This window comes from Centroberyx affinis, unplaced genomic scaffold (genome assembly GCF_046629955.1).
Source record: "Centroberyx affinis isolate AG114_WGS23_722 - 3 ecotype Tasmania unplaced genomic scaffold, CSIRO-AGI_Caff_v1 ptg001456l_1, whole genome shotgun sequence".
Classification (NCBI taxonomy): Eukaryota; Metazoa; Chordata; class Actinopteri; order Beryciformes; family Berycidae; genus Centroberyx; species Centroberyx affinis.
In genome coordinates this window covers 240,319-253,743 of record NW_027279929.1, presented here as the reverse complement: position 1 = coordinate 253,743, position 13,425 = coordinate 240,319, and the positions used below count along the sequence as shown (strand labels likewise).

At 39.6% G+C, this 13,425-nt stretch overlaps 1 protein-coding gene across 1 annotated transcript in view; it reads right to left on the bottom strand.

The window, feature by feature from the left end:
- The window catches only part of LOC139650191 (F-box-like/WD repeat-containing protein TBL1XR1), a 39,595-nt gene extending 31,654 nt beyond the window's left edge, over nucleotides 1-7,941 (bottom strand). Inside the window, exon 1 of the mRNA XM_071526772.1 lies at nucleotides 7,679-7,941. The gene's annotated coding sequence lies outside the window, so the exon portion shown is untranslated. The remainder of the gene's footprint in view (nucleotides 1-7,678) is intronic.
- Nucleotides 7,942-13,425: the final 5,484 nt, after the last annotated feature.

The window sequence follows — 13,425 nt, the reverse complement described above, 5'->3', positions numbered from 1 at the left end:
TGCAATTCAATACGCGATATGGGGTTCATGATTCAATACAACCACGATATGATGTAATGAATAAAAGTTATATGACAACAAAGTCTGACTGTGCAGAATGATGTTTATTTTTTTTATTTATTTATTTTTTTTTTTAAGATTTATTTTTGGCATTTTATGCTTTATTAGACAGTTACAGTGAGAGAGAGACAGGAAGGTATGGGAGAGAGAGTGAGGGGAGGACATGCAGCAAAGGACCGCAGGCTGGATTCGAACCCAGGTCGCTGCGGGAAGGACTGAGCCTTATGGTACGCACCCTACTCGGTGAGCCCGTTTATTTCTGAGCCATAAATCATTCTAGCGATGGCATTGGCTTGCTAGAATGTAAACGATTTAAAAATGTCATTACAAAGAACAAATAATATAATTTAGATGGAGAACTTGTGATTTGCACATTAGGTTCTCGTTTGTGATTACTACAGCAGAATAAAATGTGGCTAATATCAAGAATCTTTTTTCTGCCCCACGATATTGTCATATTTTTATATTGTGATATATTGAATTTCTATATATTGTCCCATCCCTAAAACTGCAATCGTGAAACTTACTATGACAACCAATGTTGTAATGACAGCAAATGATAATACTGAAAAAATTACAATGTGGACAGTCTGCCTTAAACATCAGATTTGAAAAACCAAATCATATTTGCCTGCTCTCCGAACACAGCATAAGAGACTTCCAATATGAGATAGCCTAAGTGTTGACTTGAATGTGTAGACACAATTTGAATGCTGGGGGAAATAGTGAGCTGATTTTACATTTAACTAACACACATATATTTCTCCACATTTTGCCCAAGTACAGGATCCAGAGCTTTTCCACACTTGTGCATCTCTCCATCTCTCTCTTTAGCAATTTTCAGCCAAAATGTCCGACCTTATTTCTGCAGCTTCTACGTCAGGCTGACGACTAATTGGCAAAAGGAAGAGGATTTCACTCGCTGCACTTCTCCATTCATTCTGTGTTCTGATCCCTCCTTCCCTCCCTCCACACAGCCAATTCAACAACACTGACGAGCACTGCTTACATAACAGTCTCTCTTCCTCTCCTCTGATTTAATAAGGCCAACTGATCAATGTGTCCTGTGTAGATAACATGACTCAGCTTCCTAGTCTTTAACAAACCATATTGGTATCATCACAAAATTTAGACAATTTGTGGAACAAGGTTTTCTGCTTGATTTGTACTATTCTGATTCAGGAAGAATCTGTTCTATTCCTGATCCCGACTTGGCCCTAGATCACTTCTCTAATGTTTTTAATTCTATTGCTCCTTATAAGAACATTGGAATCATAAATAGGTGCAACCCATGGCTTTCTCCAGAAATCTCTGCTGCTGTTCATATCAGACACAAGAAATGGTCCAGAGCTAGAACTACAGGCTCTCAGGTTCACTGGCAGAGCTTTAGACAAGTGAGAAACTAGTGCATTAGCCTCATAAGAAAAGCGAAATCTGGCTATTAGCGGAGTTGACCCCTCTCAACACAAATGCGTCTAGCTTTTTGGAAGAATGTGAATTAATTGAAAAACAAATCTGCCACCTCTCTCCCTTCCCAAATGAACTGTGAATATGGTCATATCACAACAAATGCATTAATTAATATAAATGTTAAGAAGGAGAGGACATCCTTGATCCTTGTCTTCTGCATCTTAGTGATCCCTTAATTGCCACTCCGCTTGCTCACATTTTTAATCAAACATTTATCTCAGGCAGCATCCCCAAGGTTTGGAAAGCCGCACAGGTTTTTCCCCTGCATAAAGGTGGCAATACCGGTGGTCTGAACAATCATCGTCCTATTTCCAAGCTTTCCTGTGTTGCCAAAATTTTAGAATCATTAGTTAATGCACAAGTAAGAGCCTTTTGGGGCAGGTATAGCATTTTACAGTCACAGCAATCAGGGTTTGGACCTGGTCACAGCACGGTAACAGCTTCAACTCTAGTCACAGATGATACTGTCAACTCTCCAGATAAAAAACAACATTGTGCCGCACTCTCTGTCGATTTATGGAAGGCATTTGACACCATGGATCATAGCATTTTACTGTATAAATTGTCTTCCATTGGGTTTGATGATGTTTCTCTTGACTGGTTTTCTGCATTCTGGGAGAACTCATGTTATTGTTGCCGATGGGCTTTGATCAAACTCACTTGAAATGAGTAAAGGGTCTGTTCTTGGCCCACTACTTTTCACAATTTATATAAATAATATAATCCTTCCAACACCATGCTGCAATGTCCATTTTTATGCTGACGACACAATCTTGTATGCCTCTGGCTCCTCACCTGACCTAGCTATCTCGAACTTGCAGTCTGCCTTTGATACTTTTCAAATATCGTCAATCAATCACTCACTTGCCCTAAACTCTGATAAAACTAAATGTATGTTTTTTTCAAGGTCTCACTCTGTGAATAGCATTATACCTAATATTGGTATTCACACTTTCAATGGGACCCAAACTGAAATTGTAGATTCTTATAAATACTTTGGAATTTGGCTGGATACTAAACTATCCTTTAAGACCCATGTAGAACATCTCTCACGCAGGCTAAAAGTTAAAAGTGGGATGGTCTTCTTTGACAAAAAGAAGGGACATGCATTGTATTTTGTTCATTTATAAGGCTCTGCTAGGAAAATTACCCCATTACCTCTCTTCTCTCTTCTAAAGTCTTGTAATCACAATTAAATCCGGATTAAATCCTCAGGATTACCTAATGTTAGATATTCCACATGTACAGAGCTTGGCAAAAATGGTTTTCAATACTATGCGCCTTACAAATGGAATGACTTGCAAAGGTCGTTGAAATTAGAATCCCTTGTTTCTTTAGAAAAGTTCAAATTCTTAAACCGTGATTTTCCTAACTTTGACTGTAACTGTTTCTATTGATTTGTCTTTGTTTGGTATGTGGCAATGTATAAATGAACTTGTATGTCTTTTTTATAACTGTACGTTTGTTTGTTAGCAGGTCTCTCTTGAAAAAGAGATCTTGATCTCAATGAGACTTCCTGCTTAAATAAAGGGGAAACAAATAAATAAATAAAATATTCTTGGGTCCAGTGCTTAACATTTACTCTGAGAAAGCAACATTAAAGACAAATTAACAAGTCCAGTGTTTGCCAACAGTCTTATCAGTCAGCTTCCTACTTAGAAGACCCTTCTGGAGGGTCACAGTAATGCCCACAATAGACTGGATAATAACAACTCCCATCCAAGTTAAAGCTGCACTATGCAGCACTTTGCCCTATTTGCCCAAATTAAATTCTGGTATTGGGTATGGTCACTGATGGGAGCCATATGTCCACACTGCAAGCAACACAATCAGTGCTGCTTGCAACTAGCGATACTTGGACAGTGTGTGGACGCTCAACAAGCTTGTCGGCCAAGAAAAGTTGTCCACGGCTGAAATTTTTGCAGTCATTGGCTGTTAACAGCCAATCAGATTTCAGTACTTCCTTGTTTTCCTGCCAATGTGAATTAGTTTCATTGACAATTTAGCCTGGAAAGTGCAAAATGGACAAGAAGTTGATTACAATCATTCAAATTTTCCCAGTTGTCTACCACTTTTATTTGAAAGACTACAGGTATAAATGTCTCAATAACGATTCTTAGAGAACGGCTGCACCTATCGTTTTCTATCTATGCAATTAATTACCTAATTAGCACTTGCAAGCTTGCTACATTAACTTATCAAAACATTGTGACATCATGGAAGACAATACCAAAGCAGTGAAAACTACAACATTTGCGCTCCATCCAGAGAAAGCTGGACTCAGCAACGTTAGATCTGCCTCTCTCGCCCACATGTTTTCACGTTCAAATTGCCTCAACCAGGCAATACAAGCCAACCTATAACAACATACTATATTAGTCAACAAAAATAGGAATGCAAGTAAAACAAAGGGAGGAAATTAGCTGCTACAGTGTGACTCCTGTCACATCTAAACACCTCGGTTTCAAACATCTCTCCCCTGTTTGTTGGGGTAGAATATGGAGGACAAGATAAACTGGAGTGCACTCAGAGTGAAAACCTCCGACAGCTGAACAAGTCAACAACTTGTTGTTACACCCAAAGACATCGTCCCTACTACGGGTGAGGCCAACACGTCATAGTCAGAATCTGATCTGCATCCATAAAATAAGCCCCAATACTCGTAATCGTATGATCGGATTCTGAAAAACCAAAAGTTGTCTTAATAGGCAACTTCACGCTGCTGACTGGAGCTACCTTGGTGAAAAAAAAGAAGCAGCTAACTATGTGTTGTACAGCTGGATCGGATCACAGATGTAAGCCCAAAATGATTAAATGACAATGATACATAATATCCGTACCTGATACTCGTTTTGCCCAATCAATCAGCCCAGCCTTAATGCCTATCACTTGAAAGTTGATTTCTTGACCCTGCAAACATACCAATTTGGAATCAAGTCTCTATCCCTTTTAGCTTCATAGCTAAAGGGCAAAAAAAACATTGTCTAATGGCTGAAATCCCACATCCGGATCACTACCAAATCTAATCAATTGTTCCTTGGCCCAAAGCCCATCTGTCCACCAAATTTAATGGAAATCCACTCATAAGTTTTTGAGATATCCTGTTGACAGAGACGGACAAACTAACAAATAGTGGCAATAACATAACCTCAGTGCTTCAGTGCCCCAAGACTGACAATTTTTTAGCTTATCATTGTTATCGTTGGAAATTTTATTGTAACAATTAGACATTTTTATTGTCCAGCTCTAGCGTGCTGTGCGCAGTTTACTGATGTCACCTTACAGGATTTCTGGGTATTATTCAGTTTTCAAACAGTTACCTCTCGCTGCCAACATGTTAAGTTGCCTGTGCAGCTTTACGTCTTACTAAGGATAAACTATATTCATATCCCACTCACGCATATCCTCACATAAATTAATCACATTACTATAGAAAACACGCTAACACCGAACATGTAAACCAACAGTAAATGAGTTAAGGTGCATACAGCTCAGTGTTGCATCTAATATCACCATGTGCCAGCTGTCTTATCCAGGTGTTTCATACCTGGGAGCTTATCCTGGTTATTCTGAATAAGGTACAGGGCTTAAATAGAGAAACTGCATCCCAACACCCCAGGAGACAGTGAAAATGCATTTGGGATGCTCAGCACTGTTTTCTGGGACGTCGTCAGGACATCCCAAGCATTCAGGTCTTGTGCTTAACACCAACAATACTGTGCCAGAACTTCAACGTTTAAATGGACACAGCACAGATTAAACCTAGAGAAATAAAAGTCATCACATACTTGAGCTAACTCAAAAATGCAACACCTCAGTGTCAGGGATGGGACGATATATCAAAATTCGATATATCGCAATACAAAAATGGTAATATTAGCTACATTTTATTCTGCTGTAAAAACAATAAACAATTAAACAATAGCCTAATTATTACTTTAATAACCCAGTGATAACTGTAATAATCCTGTGACATAATAACAACAGTAAAAATCCCCTTCGTAAATGTGGAACTGGTCCACTATGCAGAATTAACTTCTATTCACAGCTGTATTTTATGTTTAGATCAGGCTTTTAGCCGACATGAAAGGAAAACCAGCGAGGAATGTGATCCTGACAACACAAAAACACAAATGATGGAGGGAAAAGACAGGAAAACAGATAATCTCCAATACCAATGATGGGAGTTTTTGTCTCCAAAAAAATCCTAAAAGAACCTGAAAAATCACAACCTACAATAACCTTCCTTAAAAATAAGATGTGATGCAGGCCCAAGCTTATGTGAATACAGCACAAGGCTGTGATCAGCACAACACCAGGCAGACTGGACATAATGGGTAAAACAAGACAACAGGAAGCCATTACAAATGAAAGGGAGTTGTGTGTTCAAAAACAACTAATATGATTTTTTTTATATATAAAAAATGCACCCTTCTCATAATGAATGAACCTAATAATAAACCTGTGTATCTTAACTCTTCCTAAAGCCTAGGTCACACTACAAGACTACTCCAGTCTTGCCAAACTGGGGCAGTTCAAACTAAGCCATCTGGGAAACTGTTCACACTACATGATGAGACAAAGATGGGTGTCACACATGAAAAAGAGGGATCACACACTACCCGATTCTGTCATTGAAAAATGTGACACTATTACAAAGTTAATACTGGTGAAGAATTTAGTATGAGACTTTTTTGACTTAATTTGTAATTGCGTACTTATGTGGATTGATTAAGGCACATTGCCATTTTAAGAGATTTATTCCTCCAAATGAAATTGTATAGTAACATATCAAGGGTTGAGCAAGCAGAATGGGAAATCTTGCCAATGTACACTACCTACGTGAATGGGCATTGTTGTTATTAGACATGCTTCTCGTCCAGTATCTAAACTTCCATTGGTGGTTACCAGTGTCACTCTCTGATTTCAGTCTTGGTGAGACTTGGACCGCTTCACACTACACAAGCCCAACCAGGACTGACAGCATGTTCGAAAAAAAAAATGTGTCAAAAAAACGACAAGAATTGGTAGTCTTGAACCCGTTCACACTACAGGATCATCAGTGCCGACCCTCGGGCCCCAGCGCCCCCACACCATCAGCCCTGGACTACCCCAGATTGAAATGGAACTTTAGAATCAGTGTTAAAATCGCATAGTGTGACCCAGGCTTAAATAGAGTAGGCATCACTAGCCTTTACCTTGCTGAAGGCTTATCTGGAACTGGTACATTGTGTCATTGAGTTGAGCTTCACAAGGTTGGCAAGTGGCCCTCCTAAGTGTGTGTGTGTGTGTGTGTTTTCACCCCTCCCCCACACCGCCCATGGCTTTGGAGCAACCAGCTGCATGGCACTCTAGTAAGCTTTGATTAATGTTGTGACATGAATACTGAAAAAAAAAAAGCTCTGTAGTAGATTTTTGTATCTACTGTATAGCGTTACAGACATCCCACGCTAAATAGCTAGGTTAGCTTAAACTGTAGCAATAACAACTATGGGCCTGTAAAGCACAACACCTCAGGTTTTGTGAGTAAAATTATGGGACAAAATGCTGTCAGCACTCTAGCCAACTACAGGTTGAGTTAAAAAATTGTTGCTGTTGTTACTGTTAATAAAAAAAAAAAACAATTTTATAGGGTACTTATCAAAACAGGTACAAGTGTTTTACAATATAAATCAAAATAAGCAAGAATTAAAAGCATGTTTTTGACAACATATAAAAAGGTAAATAAATAAAAAATTAAATAAATTTAAAATAACAAAAAAAAAAATACAATAGAATTTCTAATATGACTGGAGTCATAATTATTTATAATGTAATTTAATTTCATTGTTAAAATTAAAATACATAGTAAATGATCAATTGGTTCTACTTCAAAACTAGCAGAAGTTGCAGGAAGGAAGGGCGCGCTCACAAACACACACACACCACGCACGCTCACTGCCCCACGAACACACGCATTGTGTGCGCGCGCGCCTACTCACGCGCTGACGCTGCCCATCCCCCACCCCCAGAGAAAACATCAAAATAAACGTCCAAAACGGCGCAATAACCGGCCCAGACTTTCTATATACGGTCATATTTCATCACTGTACGAGGGGGTATAATTTATAACCGCAATAATAACGTAAAAAGGTGAAAAAACACTCACCGGAGGCTCCAAATCACACAAGGGGGGTGCCTTCTCCTCTGTGCTCCTAATATGGAATCTCCTCCTCCTCCACCGTTGTTTTCTAGCTCTAATTTAACCTCGAAAAAAGCGTTATAACGGCCTTCCGACCCGACGAGCCGCTGCTTACAATCCCCAATGACCGCCGTGTTTTGGATACGCGGGCGTATATACTGATAAATCCCCTTAAAACGAGCTGGATGGACAGTTGGGTCTAGATTGTAGGTTTGCTCGCTAGTAGAGAAAAGAGCCAAACGGTTCAGTAGCAGCCAACGGCTTCAGACTGAAACACAGAGCAGCTGACCTGCCAGGCGAAAATTAGGCAGGCCTAGGTCCTCTCTGCAGGAAGCACACTCCAGTCACATAAACATCAAAATGGGTGTCGCAGTATGGAAAAGGAGGGGGGTAGGGGGGCCGGGGTCGGCTGTAAGCCTAAAAAAAAAATCTTACAAATATTAAGTTGGGAGTAGCCTCAGACCGATATGAGTTTTTAAAGGCCTATACCGATACCGATGTTTTTGGGCCGAGGCTGCTGATAGCCAATATTTAGTGGTGATATTCTTTGAAATACACACTAAATACACTGTTTTTTGTAGTGGCTATGAAAAAAGCAATGCATAGGCCTACTAGGGTTCAACCAGTAGGGGCTTTTGAAGGCCAATACCAATACAGATATTTTTGCATTGAAGCTGTTGATAGCCGATATTTTGAGCGCATATTAATTTAATCACCAAAAGATATCCCAAAAAGTATTCAGTGTTGGACAAATGTGCGGACAAATAACTCTGGGGAAGAAGAAATTCCAGAAACACTTGCAGTTTATCAGGTTTTACAGACTAACACACTAAAAAAAATACAACAATGATTTCTCTGGTCAGACATCTGATATAAAAGTAGTAATAATAAAAATATATTGACTAGTATTTAGGGAGGAACCTCCATCATATCAGAAGTGAACCACACTGATATCGGATTTTTAATTTTTTTTTAAATGCAAATTTTTAATATCGGCCTCATATATCGGTCTAACTAATAATATCAATAATAATATCTTGCTAGTCATCAGTCATTGCTCCACTTGATCACCAGAAAATGGTTTGGAAGTTTTGGTGGTAAATACTATTAGACGCAGCGACTTTGCCATAGGCTTTAGTGAAATGAGGACTTCTTTCCGCAAGATTACACCACATTACAGTGGGTGACGTATGCATATGTTTATATTATAGTATATTACAGTATATTTCACCGGCAGGAGGAAACTATAGGTTTTCAACAGCTATAAAGGAAAAGCAAGCCAAACAAGTCTAGATTGGTAGTGGGGAGGGGAGGGGCAGCCGTCAGTCGTTGGCTGAGGGGGGGTGGGGGGGACGCAGAGGGTGCTAGAGAGATGCTACATAGGGCACACACACACACACACACACACACACACACACACACGCAAGCAAATTCAGCAAACGATGTAAAAAAGAGACAAATGCACAGACGCACGCATGCATGCACGTATTAACTGTAAACATATTGCACACACAGCTGTCACACACACACACACACACACACACACACAGACTGAAAGCCCTGGGGTGGTGTGTAGAGTGAGCGCGAGTGTGGCAGTAAGAGCAGAGTGGAGGATGGGTAATGGCTTTTATACAGAGGGACAGTAATGTATTTCCTCAGCCTGGGGAGGTGTGTGCTACAATGGGGGCCCGACAATTTCATATAGCAGGGTGGGAATCATTTTTAAATTGTGCTCATTTGAACATCTCAATCTCCCCGTACTTGTTTGTGTTTTGGGTGGGAATGTGAATGAATAAAGGGAAAACAGCGATGTGGAATCGGGCTCCAGAGTGGCAATTGTGGAGTGAGCCACCGCAGGGCGAGGCAGACCGCTGCCAGCGTAATGGCTTTCATACAGGGGCAACCAGAACACACAATCTATATGCAGCACTCAGCCACGGTGAGGATACAAATATAGCAGTGTTTTCTCTCTGTTCATTCAGCAGCAAAAACTCCAGCACAACACAACGGCATTACTTGGCCAAATTCCCCTAGAAAACTGAAAAAAAAAACTGTGGTTCTAATGTTTCTAACTATGATTAAGTATCTAAAGACAAATGACGATATATTGAAATTCAATATATCGCAAAAAAACTGAAAGATTTGCACCTATTACTACCATTATGATAACTCAAATGATGATTCTGAGAAGTAATTTAATTAATGTTGACTAGTTATTTTATTGTCCATAAATTATATCAGAACCACCAAAATTCAACACTATTTATAATTGAACAACTGTAGACTGCTTAGCCTATCAAAATCTTCAATAATGTGTATATAAACTTTCATGGCTAGACCATGGACATGAAACTAAAAGTCAGAACCAAAGATGGCAAAACAATAAGCTGTCTTCCTGTGCCAAACCAGCATCCAGTTGCTGTCTGTTCTACCACTGTGATGTCATTTGAGTGTGTGTGTGAGTGTGTGTGCAGTTGGATGTTTGTTTTGCAGTAATGAATGGAAGGAATGCGGTGAAACTAGTTATAAAGTGTTGACAAAATACCATCTAATCTTTTTGTCATCTGTCCCATCTCTTGATGAGTTACCTCTCTATGGCCTCTGTCACACCCAACACACAGCATGGGACTCTTGTCATCCAATAAAGCCAGGTGGCATCTCTGCACACACAACAAAGAGATTATGTGTTTCTCACCGACATATTTACCCATTTATCAGGGTGGAAAGGCCTTTGCAACAGGATTTAGACCATGTGACCCATGCTTATGAAATTCTCTGAAATAGCATTTACTCAAAGTCAAACTATATTTGTAGCACAAGGAAACTCAATGTGTTTGACATGGCTAGTTGAGGTGAGTCTGGGCTAGTTGGGGTGAGTCTGGGCTAGGGTTAGGGTCTCATGGTTCCAGACTACCTTTTTTCATGTCTATGTGACCAGTTGTGTTTTCATGAGATCTGCAAATTTTGAGACAAAATGCTGAGAAAATCTGTGTGATCCCTCATCTTCAGCATGTTTGACGCCCCATCTTTTCCCTATCACCTAGGTCAGTGATTCTCAACCTTTTTCATATCGAGGACCCCTAATTTAGTCCACATTAGAGCCACAGACCCCCATTTGATGAGATTTTGTCTCTCCCAAATCTGAGAATATTGTTCTTGTCAGATATGATTTTGTCCAGAATTCCATGACAATCTTTATTGTAGGTAGAGAGATAACACATATAGAAACTATGACCTGACATAGTGAAACTATGACCAAAATAATCATTTTTCTACATTTTCTAATTGTGTTAACTTCTTGTAAATGAAATAATGCTTATAAGTTTAATAAGTTTAACAATACATCAATTTGCTGGGGACCCCCTGGAAACCCCTCAAGGACCCCTGGTGGTCCCCGGACCCCACGTTGAGAACCGCTGACCTAGGTTGATGGACAAAGGCAAGGACAGCAAGGAAAAGGCACTTAAGACCAATCATTTAGTGTGAACTGTCCCTCATCAGGCGAGGTTTGAGGTAGATCTTGTAGTGTGACTTAGGCTTTAAAAGCGCGCGGTATTGCTTCCCCATTCCTCGGCAGCCTCGCCATCTGCTAAGCATTAAACGAATGAGGGAAGTTTACCGTTGAGGCTGAAAGCGGTTACATCACCGCACCCAGCCTCTAGACAGGTATCATTTGACCCGCAGCATGGAGCAGTAGTGTCTGAACAACAGTAACAGTTAGTTAGCAGGACTCCACCCCTTCTCTTTCATCCACCTCCTCCTCCTGCTTTCTCTCATTATAGTTAGCTAGCAGAGACCCCATAGATACACACACACACACACACACACACACCTCCCACAGTCACTTCTTCAGCCGTTGCACATTCACAAAGACCACTAACCATTAATTGTCAGTCTACTCATCCTGTCATGTCTGCCACCCCCTGACCTCTGTGTGTTGACTGGGGTTTGAACGTTAGGGGTTTTTGAAGGCCGATACTGATTCTGGTATTTTTTTTGATTGAAGCTGTTGATAGACAATATTTTGTGGCAGCATTCAATATCTAAATTGGACCATTTTCGTGCCCAAAATTCCAAAGATTTTCAAGTATTCAGTGTTTCTGCCAGAACTGTATTGTTGTCGGGTTGGAAAAGCCTCAAACAGCATTAAGACCATCATGGGACACTAAAACTCTAAAACACTTAAGATCAATATATCGGTCAAACCCTAGTCCTTATACATCTGCATTTTGGCGTGTGGTAGAAATGTTTCTGAATGAGAAACTTGTCTTTGTGTGTCGAACATACGGTCACTCTTCCATGAAGGTGATTTTATGAGAGAGCAAATGTACATAATTGACCTATTTTTGTTGTGTGGACAATGCCACATTCACCAAATGAAATGAGAGTGATATGAGCCCCAAATAAAAAGAAATTTCAAGCATCGCTTCCTAGAGTGTCTCTCAAGGCACTCTACCTTTGTGCGCAAAAGTTAAAAAAGCCTTTCTTTTTTCCAGCCATAGAAAAATAAAAGCTTTTACATTTTTACCTTGACTTCCTTTATTCAAGCCCCTTTTTAGTTATTGTGACTATGAAGACTTTACCTGTGATAACACATTTTGCGTAGTGTAATAGTCCTTTGTATTTACATATGTTTGACATGTACTGTGTTGTATTTCTATAATTGAAAACATTGAAACATTGGCTTATTTTTGTTATTAAATAGCAGATTCAAATGCATTTTTTTCTATTCATATTTGAAGATACTGAATATCCAAAATATTTCATCCAAATATATTGGCATCAGTATCGGCCTTCAAAACCCATATCAGTCTAACCCTAGTAATGACATTCAAAAAACAAGTGTTCAATCTCCATGTCACCACAACCCCCCCCTTCTTCTTCTTGCCTGTTCTCTTCCACCCCTCCTCCCTTCTGCTGCTCTTTCTTAGTTACTTCTAATCCTCGCTCAACCTCCAGAGTGAGAGAGAGAGGGAGAGAGAGAGAGAGAGCCTGCCTTCGTGCCCTGTAATGACAATATATGGGTTCCAGATGGGTATTGTCCTTTTATTAAACATCAGATAAGGTCCAGTCAGTGTCACCCACCTCTGATATGATGGATATGATGTGATTTGATTGATTACATACATTTAGAATTGAGACATTTTGATCAAATTCCACACGAGTATGCGTAAATATTTTTATTTTTACCATTATTATGATGGTCTCAGTGCTGTTTCAGAGGCTTTTCCACACTGATAAGAAAAAAGTAGGTCGCTAAAAAAGTAAATTACAACACTTCACATCACAAAATAATTTGAAAATGTAAAATATGGCAATATGTTTCAAAATGTGTATGAAAATGTTACATAGTGGATCTTTAAAGATATTGAATATCGGCACAAAATATCAGCTATTGGCACCATTAAACAAAAAAATAACAGTATCGGCCTTCAAAAACCCATATCAGTCTAACCCTATACACCACCAGCAGAATTATATTATACTATGTCCACTTCAAAGGAGATGTAATACCTCACTATACCTCTGACATATTTAGTGCTTTGAAAATGACAAGGTCCTAACAAAGCATGACTCCATAATACATCTTCATAAGACCTCACAGTAATGGCTGTGTGCACCTACTGCGCTATAATTTAACCTGCATGGTGGAGACTGGAATAGCATGGTTGGCTGTTGCAGTTAAGCGATTAAATTATTTAGCGAGGCGAGAG